A 13933-nucleotide genomic window follows, 5' to 3' on the forward strand; every position below is an offset into this window, starting at 1 on the left:
GTAATTTATCATGAAGGAGAAAGATGTAGTAATGCAAATGGTACTACTCTACATGGGGTTAATTCAAAGAACTAGTACGGTTGAGAGCATCTATTTAGAATGTTTATATGGTGAAGTATGTAAAGGATGTTGATATGAACCAAAATACATAATTGAATGATAAGGGGGGTCATTCTTTAAAGGATATTGATGTGAACCTAAGTGTAGGATGATGGAATGCTATAGGGTCATTCTGGGGTAATGGATTCCTTTTGGAAGAAGTTAGAATATTATCACCTTTCCATTTGTAGAGTTAATCATATTCTTGGTGAGGCTGCAGTGAAGAGTCTTCCAAGTCTATCCTTATTTGAATCCCAGCCTTTCCAAGGGAAATGAATCTTTTAAGTTGGAACTGTCGAAAGCTTGGCAACCCTCACACAGTTCGTAGCCTTTATCATATGATAAAAGTATATAAGCCACATAAGATTTTTTTAATGAAAACTAAAATATTGGGTAGTAGTATACAGTCTTTGAAATTGAAGTTGGGATATTCTAATGTTGTAACTGTTGATGGTGTTGGTAACTCTTGGGGTTTAGCTTTGTTCTGGGATGAAGTATTGGAGGTTAGTTTGATTAATTACTCTCATAGACACATCCATGTGAAAGTCATGCAACGTAGAAACTGACCATGGTGGTACTTCACTAGAATTTATGGTCACCCTGTGGTTCATAATAGCATGGAGGGATGGGATTTAATCATATTTTTAAGTGAAGATATCAATTTCCCTTGGATTGTGATTGGGGGTCTTAATGAAATTGTATCTTTTTCTGAGAAGAAAGAGGGAGCTAGAAGACCAATCAAGCAGATGACGGATTTCCAACAGTGTATAGTGGATAGTGATTTGTGTGATATGGGTTATCAAGGATCCAAGTTTACTTGGTGTAATAATATGATGGATGAAAATTTTATCTTGGAAAGGTTGGATAGAAGTTTGGCAAATATGGAATGGTTTAATTTTTTTGGTTGTATTCCTGCAGAGACTTTACTCTCTTCTTGTTCAAATCATTCTCCAATTTTTTGTTCTATTCCAAATCAAGATAAGTTTCATTGTTTCCAAAAAAAAAGTATGGAGATATGAAGCTAGTTGGAATTTGGGTTCTAATTGTACAATTGCTATAAGACATAGTTGGAATGCTAGCTCTTTTTCTTCTGATAAGGTGACAGACTTACAATAATCATTGAACCAATGTTGTGTAACTTTGAAAGGATGGAGTCCATTTAGAATATTGAGACAAAGGAAGCTTGGGAAGAATTGAGTGTACTTCAATTTGAGAGGAATTTATTATTGGAGAAAGATGATATTCGATAGAAGCGGAGGGCAAAGGTTCACTGGCTTAGATTTGGGGATAGAAATACAAAGTATGATCATTCATGTGTAAACCAGAGAAGAACTAATTTCATTATGGAAGTCGAATCAGAAGATGGCAGGATTTTAATTAATGATCTAAACATTAAAGCTGCCTTCACTCAGCATTTTTCTAATATTTATTCTTCATCTAATCCTAAAGATCCATGTACATGTTTATAAACTCTAAAGAAGAGGGTGACAGTGGATATGAATACTATGTTGATCAAGCCATTTACAGAGATTGAAGTTAAACATGCACTTTTTCAGATGTCACCATACTAATCATCTGGCGCGGATGAATATTATGCTTCCTTTTTTTAAGTTCATTGGGATACTATTGTAGAAAAGGTTAGTAAGATGGTATTGGATTTTCTGAATTGTGGTGTGGCACTTTCTTCAATTAATCAGGCGTTAATTACACTTATTTCAAAGATTAAAAGACCAACTAAGTTAACAGATTTTCGACCTATTAGTTTGTGTAATATAATCTACAAGATAATATCAAAATTTTTGACCAATAGACTCAAAATTATACTACCTTAGATTATTTCTACCCATCAAAGTGCTTTCATACCTAGTAGTTTGATTATTGATAATGTATTGGCGGCCTATGAAACAATCCATACTTTGAATTCTGCTTTGAAAGGTAGTGAAGAGTTTATGGCTGTGAAACTTAATATGAGTAAGGCCCATGATAGGGTTGAATGGAGCTTTTTAAAGCTAGTTATGGAGAAATTGGGATTTAGGCAACAATGGATAAGTCTGATTATGGAATGTGTTCCATCAATCTCTTACTTAGTGTTGGTTAATGGTGTTTCACAACAGCAATTCCAACCTTCAAGAGGTCTTAGGCAAGAAGATCCTCTATTTCCATATTTGTTTATTTTATATGCATAAGTGTTTAGTGGGCTTGTCTCTCATGCTCATTTGCATGGTACTCTTACTAGTGTGCCCATTGTAAGAGGTTTGGTTTGTGTCTCATATCTTTTCTTTGTTAATGATTGTTTACTATTTATCAAAGCATCCTCAATTGAATGGAGTTGATTGCAAGACATTCTATGATACTATGAAAGAATCTCTGGCCAAAAGTTGAATAGAAAGAAGACATCATTATTTCTTAGCAGAAACACAACAATGGAAATGAGGCAATTTATCAAAGAAATCTTAGGGCTTAGATCTACTAGCTGTTTTGACAAGTATCCTGGGATACCGTCATTGGTTGGCAGGCAAAGAATAGAGCCATCAAAGGGATTATTGATAGAGTTTGGGGTAAGCTTAATAGCTGGAAATCAAAATTTTTGTCCCAGGCTGGAAAGGAAATATTGCTTGAGGCAGTCATCCAAGATGTAGAAATTTTAGTATGGGATTATTTCGACTACCAAGGACTTTGTGCCATCAGATTACTAATATGATGTAGAAATTTTTTTGGGATCATCAAGATAGTTCTTAGAAGATCCATTGGCTAAGCTGGAAGAATATGTGTATTTCAAAGACATATAGTGGTTTGAGGTTTAGGGATTTGACGGCTTTTAATACAGCTATGTTTGCAAAGCAATTGTGGAGGATTTTGCAACAACCTTCTACTTTAGCTACTGAGATTCTCAAATCTAAATTATTTCCCACATCATCCATCATGTATGCTAAGTTGCCTAAAAATGCTTCATATGTATGGAAAAGTATATTTTCTGCTAAGGATCTATTACGTACAGGTTCGTGTTGGAGTGTTGGAAATGGAAACAGTATTCAAATTTGGAAAGACAAATGGATGCCAACACCTTCTTCGTATAAAGTCCAATCTCCAATCTCTATCTTAAGTGCAGATGACCTGGTTTCAAAACTGATCATTCCTGGAACTCATGAATGGAATAAAGCTTCAGTACAAGCTATTTTTACTAAAGAGGAAGCAAATAAGATTCTAAACGTGTGTATTAGTCCTCTGTCAAGGGATGGTAGCTTGATTTGGAGGTATACTACTAACGGAAGATATTCAGTTCGAAGTGCATATTATCTTCAACTTGATTTAAACTCAAGTTCAGTGTGCTCCACCTCTTCTTAAACTAATGGTTTGGAAAAACTATGGCAGAAAATTTGGAATTCTAAAACACAGCCAATGGTTAAAAACTTCATATGGAGAGCATGTTGTGATATCCTGCCCCCCCATAGTAATCTCAAACAAAAGCATGTTCTGCAGGAGGATCTCTGTCCAATATGTAAAACTAAAGTTGAGTATGTGATTCATAGTGTCTGGGATTGTATTTCTACTAAGGATGTTTGAGCTCTATGCAACAAAAAGATTTAAAATTGTAGTAAAATACATAATAGGTTCAAGTCCTTGGTTCTTAAAATGTCAAGAGATATTAGATGCATAAGAATTTGATTTATACTAATTATGGCTAGACTGATATGGATAAGACGTCACAAACTAGTTTTCAATTGGATATTTCAGCATCTCAATCAACTATTTCAGACTGTTATTGATTCTGTAGAAGACTACCAATCAATTTGTCTTTCAGCTTTTAACCTCAATATGCATGAGCAGGTTCCTATTCAACATTGGCAGACTCCTCTGTTGGATTTATAAAAGCAAATTGGGACATTGCTATCAGTTTTCAAAGTAAGAGGATGGAAGTAGGGATTATCTTGACGATTATCTTGAGAGATGACAAGAGGGTTATTATTGCCTCTAAACATATTAGTAAGTATGGAACTCCAATACCACAAGTTGCTAAAACTTTTGGAACCTATTCTATTGTAGAGTTTTGTATGGAGTTGGAATTGAACAAGGTAAATTTTGAGGGTAATGTTAAAAATGTGGTGAATTTCATCAAAGAAGGCTCAGGTTTACTCTCCTCATGTGGTCATCTGATTCAAGATATACTAGTCTTCTGTTTGGGCTTTGGATTTCAATTATGTACCAAGGAGTATTAATCAAGAGGTTCATGTTCTACCAAAAGAGGCTATTCATCTGAATTATGATGTTGTAAATCTGGTTTATGTTCCAGATAGTATCAAACACATTGTAATGTCCTTTGCTTAGGTATAAAAGTCTACTATGTTTTACCTTTAAATAAAAAAAAGTGATTTTTTATTTGAGTGATCGAATTATAAAGTCACTTAAAATTTATCATATTAATTAATATAACCAAAGATGACAAAATTCATAACAAAAAATGAAAAATGATATTTACAGTTCTACAATGTACTCCCTTTGAAAAAGTGAACAAATATAGAGTTCACACATATATATATATATATATATATATATATATATTTTAATGTTGGACCCTATTTTTTTCAAATAGTATGCGGAATTTGCACATTCTAAAACGATATCTAGCATTACTCATCAAATGAAAATAATGGATTAGAGCAATCACATTGGGTTGAACACAAATTTTGCCAAATTTTACTCAAAAATCATCTTTTCCTATTTTAACTACTCATTTTCTCAAAACCTCTTATATTTCACTCCCAATTCTTTATCTATTCTATTAAAACAATCTTTTTATATTTTTTCTTTATTATTTTTTAACTCATTTATTTTTAAATTTTTAACTACTTAATTGTTTGTTTGTTTGCCCTCTTCCTTGTGTTTTAAACTATTGATCTCTAGTGATTATTTAAAAATAAATAAATTATTTTTCTGTTGAAGAAGATAATATTTTCAAAAGTAATCCGTTCTTAACAAAAAGATTTTTTCTTCCAAATTTGCCCCTTTTCCAAAGTGATAAGATTTCATTGAAAATAATTAGGATCATCTCAACGGTAACATTTTTCAATTATTCCAATGGTCATATTTTAAAACATTGTCCTAGCCTAAGGTATTTTATCCTATCGAAAGAGAGTGGTCAAATGATTAATAAAGAGCTGCTAAAACAATCACATGAAACTCAAGATATGCAACAACTCCTTATAAACCGACCATAATTTGCATAAACCGAAGTTAATCAATAAAAAACCATAGCCCAGTGTTCGAACAAAATCAAAGCCTAGTGGTAACAAGTCCTCAACCCAGTGGTCGAACAAAAACCATAGATCTATGGTCAAATATAATTGACAACGGATGGCAAAACCAAACTTAATCGATAAAAAATCAGCCAACATACTCGAAGAATCTCACTTACCGGCCATAAAACCCTAGACAATTTACTAACAAGCACGAATAGAGACCCAAATCAGGAGAACTGATTTTGTCAACGAAGAACACAACTCTTCAATTTATTCGGTCAAGACTACAAATTATTTGTTCTGTGCGATAGTCATGAGAGCAAGAGAGATCCAGAATAATATCTGTGTGTGAGAGAGATGAGAGAGAGAGAGAGAGAGAGAGAGAGAGAGAGAGAGAGAGAGAGAGAGAGTGCATGTGTGAGCACACAACATAGCGAAGGTGGAGAAGCTGACCAAAGAAGACGGTCGGAGGGGCTGATGTCAATAGACGCAAGCGCACGGGAGACTCAGGAGCAGAGTTTGTCACGAGAGAGGGTGAGAAACGTGGGAGGGTGAATGGAATGAAGGAAAATAATTTTTTACTCGAAAGGGAAATCTACAGTAGAGCCACGTATATCCACTACAACATATCACGGTTTTTGCGGCTGATTTTTTTCCAGCGTTCTATGCCTTTGACGCAAGAATCATGTGCAGTCTAGTGTCTTACGGCGACCAATATAATGACGCTATAGGTGATATTTTGCGGCGACAATAATTTCACCGCTGGAAAATTGACCGCGAAATGCATTTTAAATTTTTAAGGCAGGTCTTGAGCTTATTACCGAGACATTAATGCGACGCAACAAATATTTCCTTCAACGTTATCTGTTGCAGCGGATGTTCTCGCCTTAAAAACATGGGAATTATTTAATCCCCTATTTTCCCTCTCTCCGAGCCCGATGCCCTACACATCTGCAGCTGAAAAACACAAAGCCCTCGACGCCGCCTCTTCCTAAGCCACTGCGTCACTGCCTCACCCAGCAGGTATTTGTCGCTCTCTCTCTCTCTCTCTCTCTCTCTCTCTCTCTCTCTCTCTCTCTCTCTCTCTCTCTCTCTCTCTCCGTAATGGTTTGACCCTCTCGGCCTCTCTCCATCTCTCTATTTGCAGCACAGATCAAACAACATTGGGAAATTGGGAGATTCACCTTTAACTCTAGCTAAGAATTTCTACGATCCATAATCCCGCTGCCGCAACAATAAGGTATATATATAAATTGCAGCCACGCATCTATAGAAAATGCATTTTATATACTCTTCGAGATGTTTTCTGGGATGCATTAAGTCGGTGATTTTCACCCCTCTCTGTACCTCTTGCCCTTGTTCGAATATTTGACGTGTTTCTTGTAGTTTATTGTGGTATGTTTGGTTTCGCTATTTCCATTAATTAGATGAATATTTTCAAATTCCGTGCTATTTATTTGTACACTTCCCATGGGTGAAGCAGATTTATTTATTTCCTCATTTTGCTCTGTTTAATTTTGTTTTAGCTGAAATTATTGAGCATTTTACTAAACTACAACACTTGTAAAATAAGTGACCATGTCCATCGATCTCAAAAAGTGTTTTTTTACCTCCATTACTGCACATCTCCATCTATAATGCTCATGATAACGATCCTGATAGATCTCTTGTTTGTTTTTTTTTTCTTCTTCTTTTTTTTTTCTTGGGGGAAGGGGGTTATAAGTCATGGAATGGTCAATGTAAGCTAATTCAATTCAAATTAGAAAGTCAGAAAATTAGAATTTCACTTTATCTGAATTATATATAGTAATGCAAAGTTTTTTATTTGTAGTGATTTAGGCAATGACAAATTTAGCAGTCTTCATACATGACTATTCATGTCTGGAATCATCAGCACCACATATGTGTGCTAATGATGATGTCATACTTGTGCTGCAGCCAATTAATCTACTGCATAGATACCAATTAGTGGCCATGATTCTTTAATATGGCTACTTTAACAAATAAAAACAATAATAATAATTTATAAATAAATTTCTACTCACACTAAAAGTCATATCTTTCCAGAGCTAAAACCATCAAGCGCCATGGTTCATGAGGTACTTATTCATTTTGGATGCTTGTAGTACTCAAGGTGATCATTAGTTAAGATCAATATAGTAAAATATGTGCAGTACTACATTAATGAGTTTGAAATGGTCCTATATATGTATTTGGTGCAAAATTCAAGGTGTATTTGAAAATTATTTGCTTTTAAATAGATTCTAATTATTATTTGAACTTAAGATTTCTTGTATTGGTAGTTGCTTTGTTTTAACACATGATGTTTGACATTACAGGTTCTAATAATAGTAATATTAAAAAAAAAAACACCCTCAATCCACCATGAATGGCATCAAACGTTTCAAACTTTTGGAAAACACTGCATGGTCAATTTCTATATTCACATGTGGCTTGTTGCACATTGAGTCCGACCGTGCATGTCAATTCTCTGTTCAATTAACACCGAGCTGCAGTACTCGAGTTTCTTACTTATTGATTATGCTAGTATTTGTCTGTAATGCAGAATGTTACAACCCAGAAAGCATCTTCAATATTTTAACTTAAATATTCTCCCAATAAGAGATACATTTGCATGATATAAGGTTGCGACCTGAACCAGATTGATGTGTGTAGTTAGTTGATTTGAGAGTAATTTTGTGAAATTACTCACAACTGCATTGTTAGAAAATGACCTGAAGAAACTTTACCTGCTACCCTCTCAACAAAATCACCCACTGCCACACAATGCTTACATGGAATTAAATATCTCTTTCAATCTTGGATCACCAAGTAAGCTGTTAGGAAAATCATTCATAGTAGCAGTGCATTGGTATTGTCATTACCCCTACATGTTTTAAAGGGACACTCCCTGTCAATACATTCTGTTTGTGCCCCTGGGAAACATTACCAATTTAGATGGTCGACATTAAAAATATGTTGTTATAGGATTATTTTTAAATAATTCAATGATATATGGACTAAGGATGCAGTTTGGGGGTTACCATAAAACGACCAGGTTTTACAATTCTTTCTTAAGTGGTATGAGCAGGGTAAACTCACCTGTGATGGTTTAGGTTCCCCAAATAAAATCTATTCATCTCAGGTACATGTTTAGTTAAAAAGGAATTTAACCCATGGATGTAGTTTGTTGTAAATTGATATTACTTGAATTATTTAACTCTATTGACATACCTGTTTGGATGCAGGAAAAATTGGACAGGGCAAGATGAGTGCTGATGGGTGAAACTATGATAGATGGCAAACATCTGGTTCTGGGGCAAAGGGATACTGATGGTTCCATGACAGAAAGCACTCAAATGTTGTCTGCTAGGGTACACTGTTTGCATATTTATACATATTATAGTTGCCTTGTATTAAATGTCCAAAAACTATTGCCTCATATGTGCCTGAATAGTAAGAAGTTGCTAATTTGGGTATAGATGATGTTTCCTTCCTTCTATCATATGTAATAGAGTGATTGGTAAATCACTAGTAGTGGATGAAGAGAGATCAGTGCAAGATCATTCACGGCGGAAAAACATAGTTGCAATAAAAGTATTATGGACGTAAAAAGGTTTATAGATATTTGCGACCTTGTTATCCTCTTTTGCTGCGAATTTATTTTATATTTGCAACCCAGAAAGCATTTGTGATCAGTATTAAATCAGTGCAAAAACATTCATGGCGAAAAACACAGTTGCACTAAAAATATTATGGATGTAAACAAGTTTATTGATATTTGCGACCTCCCTATCCCCTTTGGCTGCGAATTTATGAACTATTGTGACAAAGATTAGATTCAGTGCAAATTTGTTTGCGACAAAAAAGTACAGTAGTGGACAAATTGGGTTGCAAAAAATATTATAGGTAAAAGCACCGTCGCCGTAAATTACTATTGCGTCTAATAGAATGGAATGCAAATAGCACGAGGATTATCCTCTCATTGGCGACGTAGAGGGCACGACGTCATTGGTGTGATTTACGACAGTTGATATGAGTTTTTGCGTCTATGATCGATGATTTCTTACGGAGTACAAAATTGACACGAATAACTTCTCATTTGCGATGCTTAATGCGTGCGCCGTTTAAACTCTTTTGAGACGGAGTACTACCGGCCATCTAGCAGCGAAACACAGCGGACACCAATTGTTATTAACGGTGAAATTTCCATGATTAGCTGCGATGAAAAACGCCGCAAAAATACATAAATGTTGTAGTGATCATATGGGAATCTGCTGTTGTTGCCCCCAAAAAGTAGTTGGGGTTAAACTAGCCACTTGCCAAATCTTTTTTTTTTTTTTTAAAGGCAGAAACAAGCCTTTAGAGCTTTTCATTTCAATGAACTAGAAATACACATGGGGTATTCCTCCATAGTGATGATACAATCTGAAATGGAAAGAGCATTCTTTGCAAGAATGTGAGCTACAACATTACCATCTCTCCTAACATGAGAGACTTCCCACCTTGCAAAATTTACAAGTCCTAACTTAGCTTCGAAAAGGAACATGCTAGAACTGCACCACACCTCTTGGTCCCCCTGCAAAGCTTGTATGGCTTGGAGTGAGTCACCTTCCAGCACCACCTTTGACAGCCCCAGGTCCCTTGCAAACTGAACAGCCTTTAGAGCCCCATATGATTCGGCCAGAAAAAAATCTGTGATTAGGGATTTTCTTTTCCTCAGTGTTGCTACAACCATGCCTTGACAGTCCCTTACTACCACCCCCACCCAAACAAAACCCTTTACTTTGTTCACAGCTCCATCCCAGTCTCCACTCAGTTTTAGAAGAAGTTGTCCTTCCATGCATGTGGACCTGACTTGCCCTTCCCCGTTCTTCCTAGTCCCATCGAATTCTCTCTTTCACTTCCCTGATGATCTTGTATGGCGGCCAGAACTCTTGGTTGAAGATGAATGCATTCCTTCTAAGCCATAACTTCCTTGTCACTACTGTGAACTCCTCTAGCTCCTCTTCAGTGAGCAACTGGAAAAGGCTTTCTAGGAGTTGCAACATAGGGGTGTGGGATAGTGTGCATTTTTGTAATCTCTTTGAGCATTGGCCCCACACATCTCTGGCAGCTTCACACGACCACAAAGCATGTGTTGAGTTCTCTTCCTCTCTTTGACATATAAGGCACAAAGGGTTTGGGACAATTTTCTTTTTGTAAAGATTGGATTGAGTTGGAAGGGTTTCTTTACAAGCCCGCCAGAGGAACATTCTCTCATTAGGGGTGACTCTAAGTTTCCATATTCCTCTCCAGATTTCACCAGCACTAGTGCTTGTTGATGCTTGACCCTTGACTGCCACCTCCCTAGCCTTTTCCAGGTGGTAAGCACTTCGAACTGAGAAGGAACCCCCTCTTGATCCATTCCATACCAGCTTATCTTCTGTTCTGAGGGAGCTTATAGGTATCCTAAAGATCAAGTCAGCTTCCTCCTGGTCAAAAACTTCCCTAACTAGCTCAGATTTCCAACAATTATTGTGGGGGTCAATGAGTTCAGATACACTTGCATTTGCTTCAAGGATCTTCTGGTTACTCGTGGCCTTGGTGGGTGTGCTCCTAAGAATCCACTTATTTGACCACACTTTTGTCTTTTCTCCTCTGCCAATTCTCCAATAGGCCTCTTTTTCAATAACATGCCTTGCAGAAATTAAGCTTCTCCATACATAGGATGGTTTTGATCCAATCTTGGCTAGTAGAAATGAGGATTTAGGGAAATATTTAGCTTTTATCACCTTTGCTGCCAGAGAAATAGGGTCCTGGAGAATTCTCCAACATTGCTTTGAAAGTAAGGCTTTGTTGAAGATTTCCAAGTCTCTAAAACCCAACCCTCCATCCCTCTTCGACTGCCCCATCTTCTTCCATGAAAGCCAGTGTATTTTGTTTCCTTTTTCTTGTTGACCCCACCAAAAATTTGCCATTGCACTGTTGATAGCTTGTAGGAGACTTAATGGCAGTTTGAAAACACTCATTGTGTAGGTTGGCAGTGCTTGCACAACAGCTTTCAGGTATATTTCTTTCCCTGCCAAGGAGAGGGGTCTAGTAAACTTGTTGTTCAGCTTCTGCTTTATGTTGTCTAGGATTGCCTTGAAGGTCTTAACCTTGTGTCTCCCAACAACTGAGGGAAGGCCCAAACACCTTTCATAAGCCATTGTTGTTCTGACCCCTGCAATTGATGTGATATAATCCTGAGTAGCTCTTGCTGTGTTTTTGCTGAAGATTATGGATGTTTTCTCAATGTTCAACCTTTTCCCCAAAGCCATTTCATAGCATTTCAAAAGATTTATCAATTTGGCCCATTCTTCAGCTTTTGCCTTGCAGAAAACCAGGCTATCATCTGCAAAGAAGAGGTGGGACACCTTCAGTTGACCTCTGGCTACTGGTATTCCATGTATATGCCTGTTCTCCTCAGCTCTGGTAATTAAATTACTTAAAGCCTCTGCACACATGATAAAAAGGTAGGGTGACAGAGGGTCACCCTGCCTTATACCTCGAGTTGGAGAGAATTGTGGTTGAGCTGTACCATTCACTAGAAGAGAATACTTGACTGTCTCTACACACCTCATCACCATTTCCACCCATTTTTTGCAGAAACCCATCTTGTAGAGGATTGCTCTTAGGAAACCCCACTCAACTCGATCATAAGCCTTGCTCATATCGAGTTTGAGTGCCATATAGCCCTTTTTTCCTGTCATTCTACACTTCATAGTATGTAGTGCCTCAAATGCCACTACTATATTATCAGATATTAATCTAGAAGGTATGAATGCAGATTGAGATGGTGAAATAATACACGGCAGGATCCTCTTTAATCTATTTGCAATCATCTTAGAAATAATCTTATAAATTACATTGCACAAAGAGATAGGTCTGAAATCTGTTACCCTTAGAGACTCCTTCTTCTTTGGTATGAGGGAGATGAGTGTGTTGTTGATGCTCTCCAAGCTGCCTTTTGAGTTCAGAACATTGAGCACAGCTTCTGTAACTTGGTCTCCTACAATGCTCCAGTGCTTTTGGTAGAAAAGGGCAGGAAAACCATCCGGGCCTGGTGAGCTCATCCCTTCCATATGGAAAACTGCATCTTCTACTTCCTGTCTACAATAGGCTTTTGTTAGCTGCCCATTTTGTAAGCTGGTTACTTTGGCCTCCAAAGAAAGAACACATTCAGTTTCTAAATTGGGTCTCGAGGAAGTGAAAAGGTTAGTGTAATACTCTTGAAAAAGGCCACTGATTCCTTCTTTTGAATCTACCAATTGGTCTTGGTTATCAAGTATTCCTTTAATGAGATTTGTTTTCCTTCTCTGTGTAGCAGCTTGCTGGAAAAATTTTGTATTCCTGTCTCCCTCCTTCAACCACTTCTTCTTTGCCCTTTGCTTCCACTTGATGTTTTCCATTTCTAGTGCTATATCTATATCTCTCTGAAGGTGTCTTACTTGTTCAGTTAGGTGACCTAAATTCCTATTTTGGAGCTGAGCTAGTGCATCCATGTTATCACTTACCCTTCTTCTTGTGTTGCCAAACTTTTTTCCACTCCACTGGTTAAATTTTTCCTTGCAGTGCTGAAGACCTGCTAACATGCACTCCGTCTTTCCTCTAGCAGTTTTTGGGGCTTTCCATGAGTTTTCCACTTGCTTGTAGCACTCCTCATCTAGGAGCCACTTAGCTTCAAACCTGAATGTCTTTGTTTCCGAGGGGCCTGGTCTTGGTAGTTGGTTATAGGTGATCCACAGTGGACTATGGTCAGAACTGAGAGTTGGCAGTATGTGAACTCTTGCATCATTGTTTTGGTCTGACCATTGGCTATTACAAAAGGCTCTGTCCAACCTTTCTTTAATGAAAGCTGGTCCTTGTCTCCCATTGTTCCACGTGAACTTACTTCCAACATACCCCATATCAAAAAGGCCACACTTAGTCACTGCTTCCTGGAACCTGTCCATCTGTTTTTGTGGTCTTGCAAGGCCCCCTTTCTTCTCATTAAAATGGAGCATTTCATTAAAATCTCCAACACATAGCCATCCCAAATTGTCATTAGGATTCAAACTCTCCAAAAGCTCCCAGCTACCCCTTCTAGCTTCTGTGACAGGGTTTCCATAAAAACCAGTTAGAATCCATTTCTTTGGTACATGCCCAGATGAGACTTGTAAGGATATGTGTGAATTGGTGTATGAGATCACCTCTGCCTCCGTGTCTTGCTTCCATAGAAATGCAACACCACCTCTAGCCCCTACTGCATCAACAATAAAACTGTTTTCATACTGCAACACTCTCTTGACAGTTTCCACTCTAGATCTTCTGCTCTTTGTTTCCATTAAGAAAACAAGGTGGGAGACTTGGATTGCACTAAAAAATGCAAGTTATTCACTGTCCGAGGGTTCCCAAGCCCTCGGTAGTTCCAGCTCAAGCAACTCATAACCACTGGTGGGGCTGGGATCCAGCCACCACCATCTCCTCACCATTTTGTTGTTCTGGTTCCACCCCCTCCTGTTTTATTTTTTTCCTTTGTGACTTGACAGAGGAAGAGTCCTCATGGTTCTGCCTTTTTCTTGAAACTGGAATGG

The 13933-nt window shown here is 37.3% G+C and overlaps 1 long non-coding RNA gene across 1 annotated transcript; it reads left to right on the plus strand.

Moving 5' to 3' along the window:
* Nucleotides 1–6483: 6483 nt before the first annotated feature.
* LOC122313124 lies at nucleotides 6484–8838 on the plus strand. Its single transcript, XR_006243293.1, has 2 exons — nucleotides 6484–6576; nucleotides 8585–8838. It is a non-coding gene; the product is annotated as an uncharacterized LOC122313124 (long non-coding RNA).
* The last annotated feature ends 5095 nt before the right edge of the window (nucleotides 8839–13933 follow it).

The sequence above is a fragment of the Carya illinoinensis genome, chromosome 6 (assembly GCF_018687715.1).
Source record: "Carya illinoinensis cultivar Pawnee chromosome 6, C.illinoinensisPawnee_v1, whole genome shotgun sequence".
Taxonomy (NCBI): Eukaryota; Viridiplantae; Streptophyta; class Magnoliopsida; order Fagales; family Juglandaceae; genus Carya; species Carya illinoinensis.